At 42.8% G+C, this 18,533-nt stretch overlaps 1 long non-coding RNA gene across 13 annotated transcripts in view; it reads right to left on the bottom strand.

Annotated features, from left to right (window-relative positions):
• The window catches only part of LOC118089812 (uncharacterized), a 256,572-nt gene that overhangs the window by 93,327 nt on the left and 144,712 nt on the right, over positions 1 to 18,533 (bottom strand). For all 13 annotated transcript variants that reach the window (XR_015951414.1, XR_015951419.1, XR_015951418.1 and 10 more), the window contains exon 5: positions 12,510 to 12,665. This is a non-coding gene — a long non-coding RNA (uncharacterized LOC118089812). The remainder of the gene's footprint in view (positions 1 to 12,509; positions 12,666 to 18,533) is intronic.

Below are 18,533 nucleotides of genomic sequence, written 5' to 3'. Positions count from 1 at the left end.
CTGCAACCCTGCTTTATCCAAGACTTCTCTGCCTGTAACATCAATTTTGAGAGGAAGAAGACAGTACCACACTGTAGGCACGTAAAATATGCCACATAGGCATATATGCCAAAGTTCATCATAGGCACTTCAGTTCTCTCTGTAATACTTAGAGAATGATGGGGATCTTTATGCAAATAATCTCCCAATTATTTCCCTCTTGGGGTGTCAAACTATTACACACACACACACACACACACACTTCCTCTCTTGATTCTGTATCTAGGTCTTATGCTTCCAAATGTGCCCTGGCAACAGATGCCTAGAAATCATACACAGAGAAGCTTGCCTTGGTTGATTTTGACTTTGTAGGATTATGGAAATGCCCACAGTCCAGACATTTTCATTTGCTTGGTCTCATGTTTCCAATCAGATGGTTCTGCCACTACGTTGCACCATGCTGACCTCCCTGCTGCCTTGCCCCTCCACCTCTCCCTCTTGGTAACCTGCAGCAACACACGGCCTTGAGAAGCCTAGGCAGCACTGCAGACCCATCCACGCCACTGTTGGAAGTAGGTCTCACTGAGTTGAGTTGAGCTGAGCTTAAAGTAAAAGGTAAAGGGACCCCTGGCCATTAGGTTCAGTCGTTACCGACTCTGGGGTTGCGCGCTCATCTCGCATTATTGGCCGAGGGAGCCGGCGTATAGCTTCCAGGTCATGTAGCCAGCATGACAAAGCCGCTTCTGGCAAACCAGAGCAGCACACGGAAACGCCGTTTACCTTCCCGCTGTAGCGGTCCCTATTTATCTACTTGCACTTTGACGTGCTTTTGAACTGCTAGGTTGGCAGGAGCTGGGACCGAGCAACGGGAGCTCACCCCGTCACAGGGATTCGAACCCCGACCTTCTGATCAGCAAGCCACCTGCGTCCCTTAAGCTCACCTGCTGAGCTTACTGCAGGTCAATGGGTAAAGGACTGCAGGCATCCCCAAACTGCAGCCCTCCAGATGTTTTGACCTACAACTTAACAGGACCAGTGGTCAGGGAAGATGGGAATTGTAGTCCAAAACATCTGGAGGGCCGAAGTTTGGGGATGCCTGGACTATAGCCTTAAACTGCAGAACTTACTAACTTCCAGTTAGCAAGTCCTATCAAACTCAGTAGGACTTACTTCTAAGTAGATATGCACAGGATTGTGCCATTAAGTTATGAAACTATTAAAACCTTCTGCTAGTTCTTTTTTAGCACAGTTATTTGTACTCTGGGGATAGGAGGAAGTAAGGTCAGTAAGGAGAATATGAACTGGGATTAGGAACGAGGGGGAAAGAGGAGTTGAGTCAGCCCCCTCTGGTTGAATTCCCCTAAAAAATCCCAACAATCCAGGAAACATGATAACAACTACTGGATTATACTACAAGGTTGTCATGCATTAGCTCTCCCACCAGCAATGTGGGTGTAACAAAACTGGACTACACTGCGGAGTGGGCTTAACCAATGTTCTCATGTTTCCTTACAGGAAAAACAACTGGATTTGTATTTGTATTGGCCAGGTGATTTTCCAAATATATAAAACTCACAAGTGTCAAGACTTGAATAGGAAACTTCCAACTTTGCTGCTATCTTTTGCATTAGGGTAAAAAAGTTCCTACCCCATAACAGCTACACAAAACCTACGGATTTCTGAATTGTTTTCTAGGAGCAGCAATCACTTTGCCACCAAGGATGACCAGGGTGGGGAGAGGGGAGAGAGAGAAATAAACCAGGAAGCCCTTTCTTCAGACAACGGGTGTGTCACGCTCTTGTTTTTATCTCTATGGATTACTGCTGTGACTATACTCAGTGGTAACACTGATAGTTGATAGCAGGCTCAATTCTCACAAAAGCACTGGAAAGGATACAGCCTGCACATTTTGCCTCCTGTTTCCGCTTCTGTAAGGGCTGGAGACTTTGGCCAGAAAATGAAAGGTGGGAGTCTGTGGGATTCTAAGCAGCAAGGCTAGAATATAGGTAAAACCCAGGAAATGAGGTACAGAAATCTGCTTTATGTAGAGCCAGATCATCTATCCCAGTATTGTCGATCCTGACTTGCAACAGCTCCCCCGGTTTTTGGGAAGGGATTTCTCACAGCTCTACCTAGAAATGCTAGGGTTGCTTCATCGCCAACCTTTAGCCATTCCCCAATAAGCTTAAAAACACATCTGGAGGCAGGCCTGCCCAAATGTGCACACATGATGTCATGTCATGTCATTTCATGTAGATAATCTTCATGATTTCTCTATATAGGCAAAACCGTTATCTTGGCACAATGTGACCAGGCCAGTTTTTTTAAACACCAGACAGGTGTGGCATCATGCAGAAATGGTTATAAATCAGGCGTGCGCTATGCCTATCCTCACTGCCTTAAATCACCAACTGCACAGCTCTTCAAAAAACCGGGAGGTGAGGCAGGATTGCCTTCTTAGTGGAAAAAAACAGAGGAGAACGGGAACATTGCCCGTTGTCAGCTGCCACCCAAAAGGATGAGAGCAGTGAAGGCGAACAAAACTCAGGCACACTGTCATTGGGGAGCAGATGGCGGGGATACAGCAAAGCCTTTTAAGACATAACAGGGTGGCCCTCAGGATAAGCAGGAGGAGGCCTCCATCAGCAGCTGCCGGCTTTTCTGGTTGTGGCTGAGGCAACCTGGTAGAGAGAGAGGGAAGAGCATTTTCTATAAGCCACTGAATCAAAGATCTTGGAGGGAATAAAGAAGCAGCTGCACAAAAGGGAGTTTGTGTGCATGTGGCTGCCCTGGTGTCAACTAGGAATGTGCATCCATCTATACACACGGCCACCAACATTCATTTTACCTGCTGATTTTTAATGATGCGAGCAAAACATCTCAGAAAGATGCAAGTCTTTCCATTGCATTTGTTTTGTCATCACTTATGATGTAACTTTTTGCATTAGTCATCCTGTTCAGTAAACACACTGGCCCAGGATAGACTGTGTGGTATCAAGGTCAGTCACATAGCACATTTCAAAAACACATCAGCAGTTACTGTAAAACACCCGGATATGATTATCTGTTTACCTATGGAGAAAGTTTAGAAGCAGGTCAAAACGCCCTTTTTGGTGGTACAAAATGTCAGGGGGGGGAGTTGAGGCAGGGGAGAGGGGGTTTGATGTTCAGTGAGAAAGGAAGATTGAAAGCTCTGTGGAAATTGCTACTCCTAAAATATAAGGTAAGCTTAGAACTACTAGATTAGACAACTGGGCCAAAGCAAACAAGATGAATTTTAACAGGGAGAAATGTAAAGTACTACACTTGGGCAAATAAAAATAAAAATGAAAGGCACAAATACAGGATGGGTGACACCTGGCTTGAGAGCAGCACATGTGAAAAGGATCTAGGAGTCTTAGTAGACCACAAACTTGATATGAGTCAACAGTGTGATGCAGCAGCTAAAAAAGCCAATGCAATTCTGGGCTGCATCAATAGGAGTATAGCATCTAGATCAAGGGAAGTAATAGTACCACAGTATTATGCTCTGGCCAGACCTCATCTGGAGTACTGTGTCCAGTTCTGGGCACCACAGTTCAAGAAGGATACTGACAAGCTGGAACGTGTCTAGAGGAGGGCAACCAAAATGGTCAACGGCCTGGAAATGATGCCTCATGAGGAACGGCTTAGGGAGCTGGGTATGTTTAGCCTGGAGAAGAGAAGGTTAAGGGCTGATATGATGGTCATGTTCAAATATATAAAAGGATGTCATATAGAGGAGGGACAAAGGTTGTTTTCTGCTGCTCCAGAGAAGTGGACATGGAGCAATGGATTCAAACTACAAGAAAGAAGATTCCACCTAAACATTAGGAAGAATTTCCTGACAGTAAGAGCTGTTCGACAGTAAGAGCTGGAATTTGCTGCCAAGGAGTGTGGTGGAGTCTCCTTCTTTGGAGTTCTTTAAGCAGAGGCTTGACAGGCATATGTCAAGAATGCTTTGATGGTGTTTCCTGCTTGGCAGGGGGTTGGACTGGATGGCCCTTGTGGCCTCTTCCAACTCTATGATTCTATGATACTCAGAGTAGTTTGTGAGAATGTGTGAGGTGGTGAGCAACATTCCCACACTTTTCTCACACATTTTTGAAAAAGAATACATGCCAAAGTCTTCTCAGCCCCCAAGGTTTCCTCCTATCTGCCAAAAATAGTCCCATCATCCAAATAAGCAAATAAGTAAAAAAAAAAAACATGTTTCATAAATAGCATCCCTCTCCATTTTTGAGATAATCCTATGAATTTATGAGCTGGTTTTGGTTTTTGCGTTTTGCTTACACTGGTCATTATTTTGATGTTATAAAAAGGAAAGCAGCCTAGACAAATATTATCTCCAAAATATGTTAAGATATCCTGAGCAGGCTCCTACTATACTTCATGTAAAAAAACAAAAACAAAACCACCCTCAATTTCCTTAAGCAAAATGTCTACCATCTAAACTCGTGCAGGATAAATTAAGCAAAAAGTTATGCAATCATGTGTGTCCTAATAAAACTGCACTTGCAAGGCACCTTTCATTTAGCATCAGTGTAACAAGGACAACAATTCATATGAGATGGCTATCCTTGATATTACTAACCCGTTGCTAACTGGTACATAGTCTTAGTCCCAGTGTTCTTAATCAGATACCATCTGTTTCTTTAAGATTAGGTCTGAAACTAAAAGAGCCCATCTCTCTCCCTCTCTCTTGAATGGGATCAGTCCCTGTTGGTTCAGATCTAAGGTAGCTTGAGAGCTACATTCCCCTGTGACCAACCTTCTGGGGACTGCATGCCCATGGTGGTAAAAAAAAGGTAAAGGTAAAGGACCCCTGGACGGTTAAGTCCAGTCAAAGGTGACTATGGGAGTGGCGGTCCTCTCGCTTTCAGGTTGAGGGAGCGGCGTTTGTCCATAGACAGCTTTCCAGGTCATGTGGCCAGCATGAATAAACCGCTTCTGGCACAACAGAACACCGTGACAGAAACCAGAGTGCACGGAGACACTATTTACCTTCCTGTCACAGTGGTACCTAATTATCTACTTGCACTGGCATGCTTTCGAACTGCCAGGTTGGCAGAAGCTGAGACAGAGCAACAGGAGCTCACCCCGTTGCACAGATTCAAACCACTGACCTTCTGATTGGCAAGCCCAAGAAGCTCAGTGGTTTAGACCACAGCGCCACCCGCATCCCCGTGGTGTCAGAAGTGGGATGGTGGGCAGGACCAGAGGCAATGGATGTGAGACTCATACATTTTGTACCATAAGCTACATCCAACCACACAGAGGTTTCTACACAAACACACACACACCCCTCCCCAGGATGCATGCAGTTAAGCAGGAGAAATCATCACAGTTAAAGGGTACAAACCAGCTACATAAAAACACTCAAAAAAGGTGAGGGGTATGGCCTGAAGAGAGAGGGGTACATGGTTTCACATATTACACTGGACACAAATGAACTAATCTGTAAAATATGCTGATATGCCTAAAAGTTCGCAAAATATCAAAACACCTGTACCTTCAACAACAAACATTCAAGGCAGAAAGTTGAACATTATCAGCAAAAGCATAATTTTGGCAAGGTAAACATACATTTCAAACTGCAATAATCTGGTTCTCTTACACCTCAGCACAACTTAGCAATTTCAAGGTCTGTGGGTGCATCTGCTTTGCATCTGCTTATTGATTATGTTCCAAAGATTTCCCGGGTCCTTCTAAATATTGACACTATCAATATGTCCACATGAAATACAGCGGCAAAGGAAAACAGGAGCATAAACGCAGAAATACAAACTGACCAGTCAATCAAATGCTTCCTCGTAACCTCACCTCTACAAGTTTCTGTAGTTGCACCTGGGAAGAAATGTTTACATATTCAGTTAGCCTGAGATAACAATCTCTCAGCACCCTTCAGACTTATGAGGAGGGTTTCATGAGAGAAAGAGAAAGCTGGCCACTAGAAAAAGAGGATATGGCCTATGATGACAGCTAAGCATGCCAACAAACAGCACAGAGATCTCATTTTAATTATTTTGCTAGCAAAATAATTTGTATCCCTCCTTCCTGTTGGAAAAGCCACCAAGACACCTAAAAAGAATGATAAAAACAGTAGGAAATGCAACACACCATAAACAACATAGCACTTTGGGCAACAGCAAATCAGATACCCAGTCCATCTAATATAAATAAGTTTGCAGTAGTCTCCAGAAGGCAATCACGACGAATGTATGTTTGATATTAACTGCTTAGAGCTTTTGATCAAGCAGTATATAAATCAGTCCCAGCTCCTGCCAACCTAGAAGTTTAAAAACACATCAAAGTGCAAGTAGATAAGTAGGTACCACTCAGGCAGGAAGGTAAACAGTGTTTCTGTGCACTGCTCTGGTTCGCCAGAAGTGGCTTTGTCATGCTGGCCACATGACCTGCAAGCTGTTCGCTGGCTCCCTCGGCCAATAAAGCAAGATGATTGCCACAACCCCAGAGTCAGTCACGACTGGACCTAATGCTCAGGGGTCCTTTACCATTTTCCTAATATTGATCTTATTTCTGAATTCTGCAAGCTCCAAGTAGTTCTTGGGCAGCTGCCTTCTGAACCACCTAAGGTTTCCAAGTACTTGTCAAAGGCAGTCCCACCAGAGTGTATTACAGCAATGCATTATGGGCATTACTAAGGTATGGGTACTGCTAACAAACCAGCCATATCTGCCTTCAGCCTCTGGGTATCCAGAAGTAGCAATAGTTACAGAGGAATCTCCAGGGTGTGGACCTGCTTCACATTCCTGTTAATTAGGAAGTACAATAAGCCAATCGATCTGTACACATTCCGGAAGGCATGTGGATATTGCCATTGAATATTGATATTTATATGGAGGAGGGGATTGGGAAACATTATGGTATGTGCAATGAAATATTGCAGAACTCATTTCTGGATCTTTACATGCAGAGGCAACACCTGGCACCTGCAAAGCTCTCTTTTTTAAAAAAATAAAAAAATTCCTTCGGTAGCACCTTAAAGACCAACTAAGTTTTTATTTTGGTATGAGCTTTCGTGTGCATGCACACTTCTTCAGATACCTTTTTTTTAAAAAAGTTTCTCTTTAAAACTCTTCAAAAGCATGTTTCCTTAAAGCAACGTGCAATATGTCTAAAAACACATATAAAGGTAAAGGGTAAAGGGACCCCTGAGCATTAGGTCCAGTCGTGACTGACTCTGGGGTTGTGGCAATCATCTCGCTTTATTGGCCGAGGGAGCCAGCGAACAGCTTGCAGGTCATGTGGCCAGCATGACAAAGCCACTTCTGGCGAACCAGAGCAGTGCACAGAAACACTGTTTACCTTCCTGCCTGAGTGGTACCTACTTATCTACTTGCACTTTGATGTGCTTTCAAACTGCTAGGTTGGCAGGAGCTGGGACTGAGCAACGGGAGTTCACCCTGTTGGGAGGATTCAAACCGCTGACCTTCTGATCGGCAAGCCCTAGGCTCTGTGCTTTAGACCACAGCGCCACCTGCGTCCCAAACACATATATCATGTGTTAATCCTCTCTCTCTCTCTCTCTCACACACACACACACACTCACACACTCACACACACAACCTGGAACACGCCACTGTGCTCCATCAATAAATATATGGTATGAAATGGTGGTTCTTTGCCAAAGAACAAGAAGGAAAGCATCCAGCGATCAATTCTTTCAGACCCTGTTAGGACAATTCAAGCCATAACAACAGCTTCAAAAAGGAGGGGGTTGTGGAAGAGGTCACTATCCTGTGTGCTGCTTTGCAAATCCTTGTTGTTATCCAAATGTGTTTGAATAAGCAGAAACGGGAAGCCAAACAAAACTATTTCAGATTGCAAAGCTGGAGCAGGGGACAATAGCTGCCACCTCCAGAAAACAAGAGATATTTGGCCACCCATGTTTTATGCAGACAAATGAGAACGTGTGCTGCTTCTCTCCAGCCATTGAGAGGTCTGTCGAAGGGCTACAGCTGCTCCTTCGAAGAACTGGGTGGCCCGTTCCTTTTCAGCAGCTCAGCAGAGTGTTAAAATCGAAAGATATTACCACAGAGAGAACTGGGCTTGCACTCCTTTTGAATAAAAACAAGCAGATTTAACAAGGAGGGTGGCTCATCTGTTGCCAAACATTCTATGTGGTGCTAGGAAAACCCTCTGCAAAGTTCAGGCTAATTTTATTAGGGAAGCTTATGCCACAGAACTTTACACTTATGCAGAACGTAAGTACGGGCAGATTTACACATTATGATTGTTGTGGGAAACACCGCCAATATTCCCTGAGTGCCCAGATCCAGATACAAAGGTGTTGAAAGATTCAGGTATGAGGTCCATACTTTTGGGAAACACTGATGTTTCATATAGCAACTGTAATGTGTATCTTAAGTATAGCACTGGGGAAAGAGTTCTGCTTAGTTTGCATTTTAATATGAAGCTACCTAACTGGCATATTCCGAAACTATATACAAACTGAAACACAGCTACCTTACAAAATTTGTGCTTTGGCAAATTTTGTGATGGAATTCTCAAGCCAAAAAATATGTATGTGTACTAGGGCAAAGTGTGCATCAAAATGCATATACCGTATAGTGGGAAGGTAACATACCAAAATGTATTATATTAAAGGGAAAAGGTGAACAAATTATGCATATTTGGCCCCCCAAAAATGCATCCAAACAGGTGTATATTAAGGGAATTTGGAATTTATACTGCTGATGAATTTCTATAAGGACTTTTTTTTAATGCTAACTGATGCACAAATGTGGCAATTTTAAAACTGGAAAGAATTAGAAGGTGAGAGAAATCAAAATGGACAAATTTGTCCATGCTGACTTAAGTCTTCCTAACACAATCTGTCCTTTTAGCTGCATAGCCTTGCACAGCAGAAAGATTGTTGCAGTGTGCATGCAGACTTTAATATTCAAGATGCCCTTGTTGTGGTGTTTACTTGCAGTCATGATTTCCTACAACTACTTCTCATATTTCACTGATGTTCCCCTGGTTCACACCTTAAGTAGCTACACAAGCGTCTCGCGTCTGCTATCATTTCCTGAAGCAATTCCAACCAACTACATTTCAGCAGGAATAGTATTAAATGTACAGCACATTATTAAAAGAAGGGGTTTTGGTATAGGTTTTTGCTTCCATTGCCCCTTACACCCCCAGACAAATGAAAGGTAAATGATAAAAGTTACTTGAAAAATACAATCACTTGTCCGCCAGAGACCAACGCAATTAGAAGAAAAAGAAAACATGGTTCTAATTTATTAATGAACATTTGCTGCCTGTAATTTTACTGCACTTATTCCATTAGAAGCTTGACATTTCCTATTGTCACTGCTTGCATTTCTAAACAGTTCCACATGACTAGAGCTACTCTGTGCAACTCGCTGAAGACTGTTAATAAAAGAGGAAGACTGGGCTGCATAAGCATGCTAATATCTGGCCACATGCTGTAAGATCCACTAGATAGCAAAAAGAAATCCCCTTCTCAAATATTTTCTAAACATTTTAGTTTTACACACAGAGACATATTTCAACATCCTCTAACATACACACACAGTGTTTTTCCTTAGGTAAAATAAGGAAGGAGGAAATAGTTGAATAGTTCTCCCGCCATCCCTCAACCATGCATGAACATATATAGTAAGCCCCTTCTGAAACAGAAGGGCTTTGAGGACCACAGAAGAGTCTACATGTTGAATTCCTTTCAAAAAACAACAACATCTTGCATAGCAGGTAAAACTGGCTAATGCGTGCAGCTGCTTTGAAGGAAGTCATCTCAAAAATAAGCAAACAATAGTCGTTTAGGAAAGAGATTGTTAATGGTATCGGGGCAACCTGCTTTACTATCTGCTCAGAAACATTGCAGCACCTTTATACATCATGGAATCCTGCAATGTCATTTCAAACATATAAACTAGGAGTAGGCCATGTTTCTGAATGAAATATTTGGAGGACAGGGAGAACGAGGGGCTACAGGTGATGGTTCCACAATATTACAACACATGCTGCTCAATTGGCAAGGAAGCAAGATCCCCCTCCTTGTGTCTGTTCACAAAATATAGTAAGCCTCTATTAGATATCACATTCACTATAGCTCTGGAAATTTGGAGCCGGCAAATGCCACAGAAAGCTTGAAGGCTTGCTGAATTTCCAAGGGAAAGAAAGAAAATATGTTTAAGATAGAAAGAAAGAAAGAAAAAATGTTTTAAGAATTTCTAGGTCACATTCCTACCCCTTCTGATCCAAAAAACAGAGGAGTGCAAGTAAATTTGATGAGCCTAAGGACCACATCACATAAGATGTCCATGGGCTGTATTGCATCTTGCAATCTGTCCTTGGGACCCATACAACTGATGTGTGTGGCCCCAGATTGGGCAAGCACTTCACATGCTCTCCAGAGCACACATATAATCAGGAGAGCAGGGGAAAGAGTGTAAGACAACCTACTCTTCCCAAGCCCCAACGCTTTCCAATCTACCCTTTCTCTTAATGTGCTGAGCTGCAGCAGAGAAAAAGATCAGAAATGCAGGGAAGCCTAGCCTATCTTTGCTCATTCTCCAGATGAGTTGCCCTCTGACCACATATAGCTTGTAAAAGGGCAATACACCATTCCTCGGACTAACAGCAGAGTCGCCACAGCAGCAGCTGATGGGAAGCAAGTACAGTGGTTACGATGGGAGGCGGTTTGAAGGGAAGTGAGGCAAATAGGAAGCAGCCTGCCATTTGGCTAATCATCCCGCAGCAGTTGCTACTCACTCCATGAGAGCTGATAGGAAGCAATTGGCACAGCTAGGTTAATGAAAAAATTAATGCTCTCATGAATGTGAAGCCGGATGCACTTTTGTAAAGTGTTATATAAATTATTGGAGAGTGACTCATTATTTTGACCTTGTTTTTGACCCACCTAATACAAAATGTGTCTTGGTCATCCTTGATCACACAAGCCTTTTATTATGTTATCCATTTTATAACCTAAAGCTCTGACTTTACGTGCCTTTTTAAAACACGTGCATTTTAATAAAAGCACCTAAATTAATTTCTCAGTCAGCTTGCATCCAGGTTACCAAATGTCAGGATCTAAAACCCGTCGTCAGTGGCAAATCTTGCCCCGTCAAATCTCAGCGCACCAGCAGACCTGTTTTAGTGGAATGAAGAACCCAGAGGAATAATTTCTTAATAAGTCAAAGATGAGCCATGAGAGCTCACAGAGACCTGAGCTCTGACAGACTTGCAAGGGACTCACACTTCAGAGGGAATAGCTAATAGAGCTGATTAGAAGGCAGCATTTTAAATTGCCTGTGTGATGTCGCAGGAGCAAATCTATCATGGAAACATGCATTGGAACCTCAAGAACATTCCTTCTTACCTAAGACAAGTTTGTCACACATTAAGACAGCATGCCTTGTTTCAGATGCCTGTGCAGTTCATAAGAAAGCAATTCATATTTCACACCGTTATTATTAACATTATTTGATTATATTGTTTTCAATTGCTGAATGTTATTAATTGATGCAAACTCACTAGAAGGGTGGGATATAGGTTTAAGGTAAAGGTAAAGGACCCCTGACAGTTAAGTCATGTCACGGATGACTCTGGGGTTGCAATGCTCATCTTGCTTTAGTGGCCGAGGGAGCCGACGTTTGTCCGCAGACAGTTTTTCCACGTCATGTGACCAACATGGCTAAGCCGCTTCTGGCAAAACCAGAGCAGCACATGGAAACGCCGTTTACCTTCCCGCCGGAGTGGTACCTATTTATCTACTTGCACTTTGACGTGCTTTCAAACTGCTAGGTTGGCAGGAGCTGGGACCGAGCAACGGGAGCTCACCCCGACGCAGGGATTCGAACCGCTGACCTTCTGATCGGCAAGCCCTAGGCTCAGCAGTTTAGACCACAGTGCCACCCGTGTCCCCGGGATATAGGTTTATAAGAAAGAAAGAAAGAAAGAAAGAAAGAAAGAAAGAAAGAAAGAAAGAAAGAAAGAAAGAAAGAATAATACAGGGCCTACATTGCAAACCAATGAGCAGTTTTGTGTTGTTAAAAAAATACTGTATTTATAAGTCAGACTATTAAGTCCATCTAGCGCAGCACTGTCAACTCTGACTGGCAGCAGCTCTCCAGAGATTTAGGTAGGGCCAGGGATTACACCTGGAATTTTTTGCATGAAAAGTGTCAGGAAACGGCCTCTAGGCCCTTCCCCCATTGGAGTAAATCTATGGGATTGCACAGCTAAAATCCTTATACTGTAATGTGGGTGGTTCTCCTCCTAAACAGGCCCTCTCTACTCAAAACCTACACCATGAAAACTTTTTAGTATTCCAGTTAACAGATGGGGTAACTGATGCTGAGAGACAGAAACTTGTCCAATGTCACACAGTGAATCTAGGAATTAAATCATTCTCAAGAAACATAGTATGATAGTGCTTGCCGGAATAATACATACTGTATTATTAACAAATAGAAATATACATCATATAAAACAACAGGGAATAAATTGCTTACCTGCACATATTTTATGTTATATTTCTCTTCAATTTCATTTTGGTTTTGGATTGCATAAGCTACTTCCTTTAGGTCTCCATCATCCACAAGATAGGTTCTTGTGCTGGTGGTGCTGGTGATTCTATCTTGGGCTCAGTTACTGATTGAAGAGACAGCCTAAACATTCAGAACACCAGGGGGGGGGGGAGAGAACAACTCTGAAAATGAGGGAAATCTTTGCAAGTAATCTTTGATTGAACAGAGCAAATAGCAGCACTGGGTTCAGTGCAAAACCACTATTTTCCTGTTTAAATATTCCTTCAATACTCACTCTTTTCTACTTTTACTTATAGACAAGATAAAAGTTGCGCCCCTTTACAGAAATGTGACCTTGCTATAATGTGTAGAACTACTTTCCACAAGATTCCTCATCACATTATGAAACCACACTTCCACCTCACAACTTGGTGCCATCAGGAAAACAGTGTGTGAGTGCAGAGATTCAGAAAACGACAGCAGCAATCCACACACTGAATAATGAAATGCATTACATATCTATCAGGGCCAGCCCTACCATTGGACAACATTAAGTCCATATCTCAGGCAACAGATGCCTAGGCACAATGGCAGCAGCTCCTGGCTGTTACTCCTAAGGTCCCCTGGTCTATCCTTCCTTTGGAGAACAGAGCTATATGTGTGCTTCACTGCATCTCTTTGCACACCATTGTTGCCTCAGACTCATGATGGAGAGCACGATCCCATCAACAACACTGAATCAAAATTCACCTAACAGTCCAGTCAGCTTCCATACTTTGAATGGGGAAGGGTCACCATCTTCTGCTCCACCGAAAACAACAAAATATATTGGGCCAGATCTGGGACCAGTTAGTTAGCATAAAAACCTATTTAGGGCAATATTCTCCTAGCAAATGCAATGTACTCTGCCCCAAAGTCTTGTATGTTTAAGAACTGAAGCACACAATCAGAAGAATCATATGAGCCCCTCTTGCTGGGCTATACCATTTCAGCCTGCAAATGGGAGATTGTATGTGTCTCCCTGTAGATATAAATCACACATGTCTAGAGGAGAAAATCCTAGCTTACCTTCTCCCTGACATGCTAGTTGGCGAAGCAAACATCTGCCGTCCATCCTTCAAACCTCATGGGGGTCCCACGAGATGCAGAGTACAGTGGTACCTCGGGTTACAAATGCTTCAGGTTACAAACTCCGCTAACCCAGAAATAGTACCTCAGGTTAAGAACTTTGCTTCAGGATGAGAACAGAAATCATGCTCTGGCAGTGCGACAGCACCAGGAGGCCCCATTAGCTAAAGTGGTGCTTCAGGTTAAGAACATTGTCACATTAATAATTAAGTTCTTAACCAGAGGTACCACTGTACAAAATTCTCCTCAAGGAACATTTACAAGGGTTAGCCACTCCACTGTTACACTGAAGTGTGCTTTGTTGGTATTCCACATTGCTGCTGATGTTGAATCGTAAGACGGAGGAAGGCTATTGTTAAGATAGAAATTGCTTCAATGGATGCGCTGTAATTCCACAGAACCTTTACTCTGCCTGCAACAATGGAAACCTATTACTCTAACTACGTAGCCACAGCAGATATTCCATTATATACCACAAAGAGCCACTGTGGCACACACTGAATATGCATCTTAAGACAATGTATAAGAGCATGCAGTTAATTTCTTCCCCTTCGTGCTAAATAAGAAAGGTATGGCATGCCACCGGAGAGCTGCCTCTTCGGCAATTTATTACCCTCTACTATTCCTTGCAGGTTCTAACAGATGACAGCCATTCGCTTTTAACAACATATTGCCTATGTCAACAATGAAATAATTTGCTTTATGGTGAGTGTATGTCCACACACACCCCATCTGTATTCCACCTCTGTATGGAAACTCTGTTGCTACTGATCACTAGCTCTCCTATTTTAATAGCTGTGAATGAACCATGAGGTTTCCCACCCCACCACCCCAGATCCTGGAATCCTTGCAACATGAAATGCATTAGCATGCTAATTGGCCATGGGGGTGTGCCACTACTTTAGTTTTATTTCGTTTTGCATATATTCTAACATATACACTGAATTATCAGAGGCTGACAAATGTGACATGCTCCTAATCCAGGGGTGCCAGGTTATCTACAGTACAATCAGCAGCTACAAGAGCACCATATAGCCAGGTGTTTTTTTGTGATGTATTCCAGTGGTTGAGGCCTAAGGACACTGAAAAGGTATTTGAAGGAGTTCAGCTTTCCATCTATATTTGCTTGACCCTTGCCATTCCTGGCTCATATAAAACATCTATCAGGAGAGGACTGACCAACTGGATGCAGAAGATAATTTATTTATTTTATTTTTAACACAGAATGCAATGCCTCATTGCAGGAAATGGTTGATATGCTGCCCTTAAATATCATCACAAATTTCTCCTTCTTGGACAAGATGCTCATGGCAGTGGCTGCTGGAAAATTATTGGGTGGGCCCATTTAAATTTGGCTTTGGCATGGAACAGGCTTGTTCACTCTGGTGCATAACCTATCCTGGAAAAAGAAAAAGAGGAATCTGACCTTGCTAAGTCTCCTCGAACTTTCAGTGGCTTTCAATATTAGCAACCGTGGTATCCTTCTGATAGACGATCTGGGATGGCAACTGACTCCTAGCTGTCAAGTTCTCATGTTGATGGCAGTCTTGAGAAGGCGGTGCCAATGGTGACTCTTGGCAGCTACAGTATGGTGTGGAGCAGGGCTACATCTTGTCCCCCATGCTATGAAATATGTACATGAAAACCCTGATGACAGTCATCTGGAGAAGTTGGGTGATATATCATAAATATGTAGAACATCCAGCACTGTTTCTCTTTTTCATCTGAATCAGGGAAGGCTGCAGCTGAGGGCAGCATCCAAAGGCATGAATGGGCTGAATGAGGTCCAATCAGCATAAACTTAACCTACACAAGAAGAAGAGGCACTGTTACTGGGTGGTTTTTCTAACTTTGGAGGTTGTGTTCAGCCTTGGCTGAATGGCATTGCACTAAGGATTAGGACTGCAGTTTGGGGGCTATGCCAGATCTGTCTCTGGAAGTCGAAATGGATTAAAGGGGCCTTGACCCTTTTCAGAATCTCTGGCTAGTGCAACAGCTACATCACATCTTCAATGAAACTTAACCACGGCTACAGCCTTGGTTTAGGAACACCTCGGTTTACGAATTTTCAGTTTACGAACGATTGTAACCCGGAAGTAAGCAAACCAAGGTTTTCGAGGCCTACGGAGGCCGCAGCTGCGGAGGCGCTCCCATGGCTCTGTGAATGCCCGGAATGAAGGCCCGGAGCGAAGGCCCGGCCTCTGCGGAGGCATTGGAGAAAAGGCCCGGCCTCCGCAAAGGCATCGGACGCTCCGGTGCCTTTGCGGAGGCTGGGCCTTCACTCCAATGCCTCCCGGAGGCCGGGCCTTCACTCTGGGAGGCATTGGAGCGAAGGCCCGACCTCCGCGAAAGCACTGTGATTGTGGAAGAGGACCCTGAGCCTCCATCCAAACAATGAGTATCATCAGCCCAGGTAAGAAATAAATGTTAATTTTTTTCACCTAAAATACTGTCTGATTTATTTTTTAGTACAGTACAATGATTATTGCCTTCATTTTATGGATCAATGGCCTCATTAGACAGTAAAATTCGTGTTAAATTGCTGTTTTAGGGGGTGCTTTTCATCGTCTGGAACGGATTAATCCACTTTCCATTACTTTCAATAGGAAAGTTCGCTTCAGGTTAAGTATGCTTCAGTTTAAGAACAGACTTCCAGAACCAATTGTGGTTGTAAACCGAGGTACCACTGTATTTGGATTAGCTCCTGCTTGAATTACTATAATGCATCATGCTTGGATTACTGAACATTCTGCACAGCAAGAGTCACCAATATGGTTCCTGGCACTCACAGGGTTTTCTCCCTCCACTGAAATTTGGCTTAAAAGAAGCATCCTACTGTAGTCAATGGGGTGGGTTGCAGTGTGTGCTCAGTTGCAGTGTGTGTGCGCTGCCTACAACAGTTTTTCTTGCTTGCAAATGGGCCCTCGAGTCTAGAAAGGTTCACAACCTCTGCTGCACACTACCCTGTGCGATACATCCTGTACAAGTATGACCTGCTTGGACTTCTGTGATGCTTTGTAAATGTGGAGGCCTTGCAAGACTCCTTGGGAGCTTCAGTTACAAAATACAGTGGATGGTCTATTAGCTGGGTTTTATGTACATGAGTTAACTGCAGTTTTTATCTTATTTAGAATATTTACACACCACCCTTTGCAAAGGTTGTTTTATATACAAAATAAATACATAAAAGTACTGTGGCACCTTGGTTCTCAATCTTAATCCATTCCATGAGTCTGTTCAACTCTCGAAACTGTTCGAAAACCAAGGCGCGGCTTCCGATTGGCTGCAGGAGCTTCCTGCACTCAATCGGACGCTGCGTTGGACATTCAGTTTCCAAAAAATGTTTGCAAACCAGAACACACACTTCTGGGTTTGCAGCGTTTGGGAGCCAATTTGTTCCGACAACTAAGCCGTTCAGGAACCAAGGTACATAAAAACGCAGTTTGTTAGAAACACACAACAACCAAATAAAAGTTACTAGTAGCAGCAACTGTGACAACCAGAACAGCAACCTACTCCAAACATTCTTTGAAAAAGTCTTCACCAAACCCCTGAAGGCTCAGTCTCCCATTGAAGGAGACACCACTGAAAAAGCCCTTTCCTGGGCTCCTACCCACTATGTAGTGACTATGAGGAGGCCCCATGGGCTGATCTGAAAGCACAGGCAGCTCGATATGGAAGGAGGTGTTCTTGCCAGTGAACGAATTCTCCTGATCAGCACATTTTCCACTACATTCATCCGCAAGTGCATAAAGTAGCAACTTAGGAAAAACAATTCAAATAAAACACTTAAAAGTTTAGACATCTGCATCTGAATTCTAGCTGGAAGGCACTGAAGCAAAAATTAAAAAAAGGAAAGGAGGGGAAAAAATAGCCTTTGAAGAGTTGATCATTTTATAACATGCACAAAATGTGCTTCTTTGGCTACGTACCTAAACAACTGCCTCTATTAAAAACTACAGCACCATTTTGGTTCCAGACGGCATGCAAAATAATTCATAAATGACAAAGATCAGTAGGCTCGGTGCAGCTGTTGAACGCCTGCACTTTGGCCACCCACTTCAGTGGAATTGAGAGCTTTCGATCAACTCCCAACTCTCACAGGCCTTTGAACAGTACCAGAACATGTGTTCAATACTTAAAGAAAAAAAAGCTGGAGCCAGCCAAATATGAAGGATTAGCAGGCTAGGCAATCTTGCAAGTGCACCCAAGCATCTCCTCCCCATTTTCCATTGAACTTTTTTTTATCAAAAGTCTTCATGGGAAACATAAGCTCAACAAAATGATTTCTGCCTTTCCTTCTCAGCTTTTTATCTTCACAGATTCTGTAAAAATAACTCAGAGTATTAGCTACTTGTATTTCTAATTAGCCTATTACATTTGTTACTGTGGCAGACAAATAATTTAATATATACCCAAGTTAGAATACAAGCCCAAATCTTATTTCCAACTTTGGCACTGCTGTTGTTTGTTTGTTTGTTTGTTTGTTTGATAAGGTTTTCTTTTCACCTTTTTTTAAAAAAGTTGTCAAACACAGGAAAGGAAAAGAAGAAGAAAGAGGAAGGGAAGGGAAATGAGAACATTATCACCGAGTTTGTGATCTTATTAATTCTGGCACAATCCTCTAGGAAGGAAGCTAAAGGTTATTGGACTGTGTGGATTTGAATTTGTGCGTATGCATGTATATATCCTGCTCCACTTTGTGTATCAATTCAATCAAAGGAGAGGATATTATTCTCCTAAATAAATGAACAATCCACATTTGTACCAGATATTACCATATCTCTACCCAAAATGCTGATTTCACTACCAACATTTATATTTTGAATGAGGTTGCCATTTTATTTTATTTTAAGAGCACCTTTAATGAGATATCAAATG

Source organism: Zootoca vivipara, chromosome 8 (assembly GCF_965207765.1).
Source record: "Zootoca vivipara chromosome 8, rZooViv2.hap1.1, whole genome shotgun sequence".
Lineage (NCBI taxonomy): Eukaryota > Metazoa > Chordata > Lepidosauria > Squamata > Lacertidae > Zootoca > Zootoca vivipara.
This window is presented reverse-complemented; position numbering and strand designations above follow the sequence as displayed.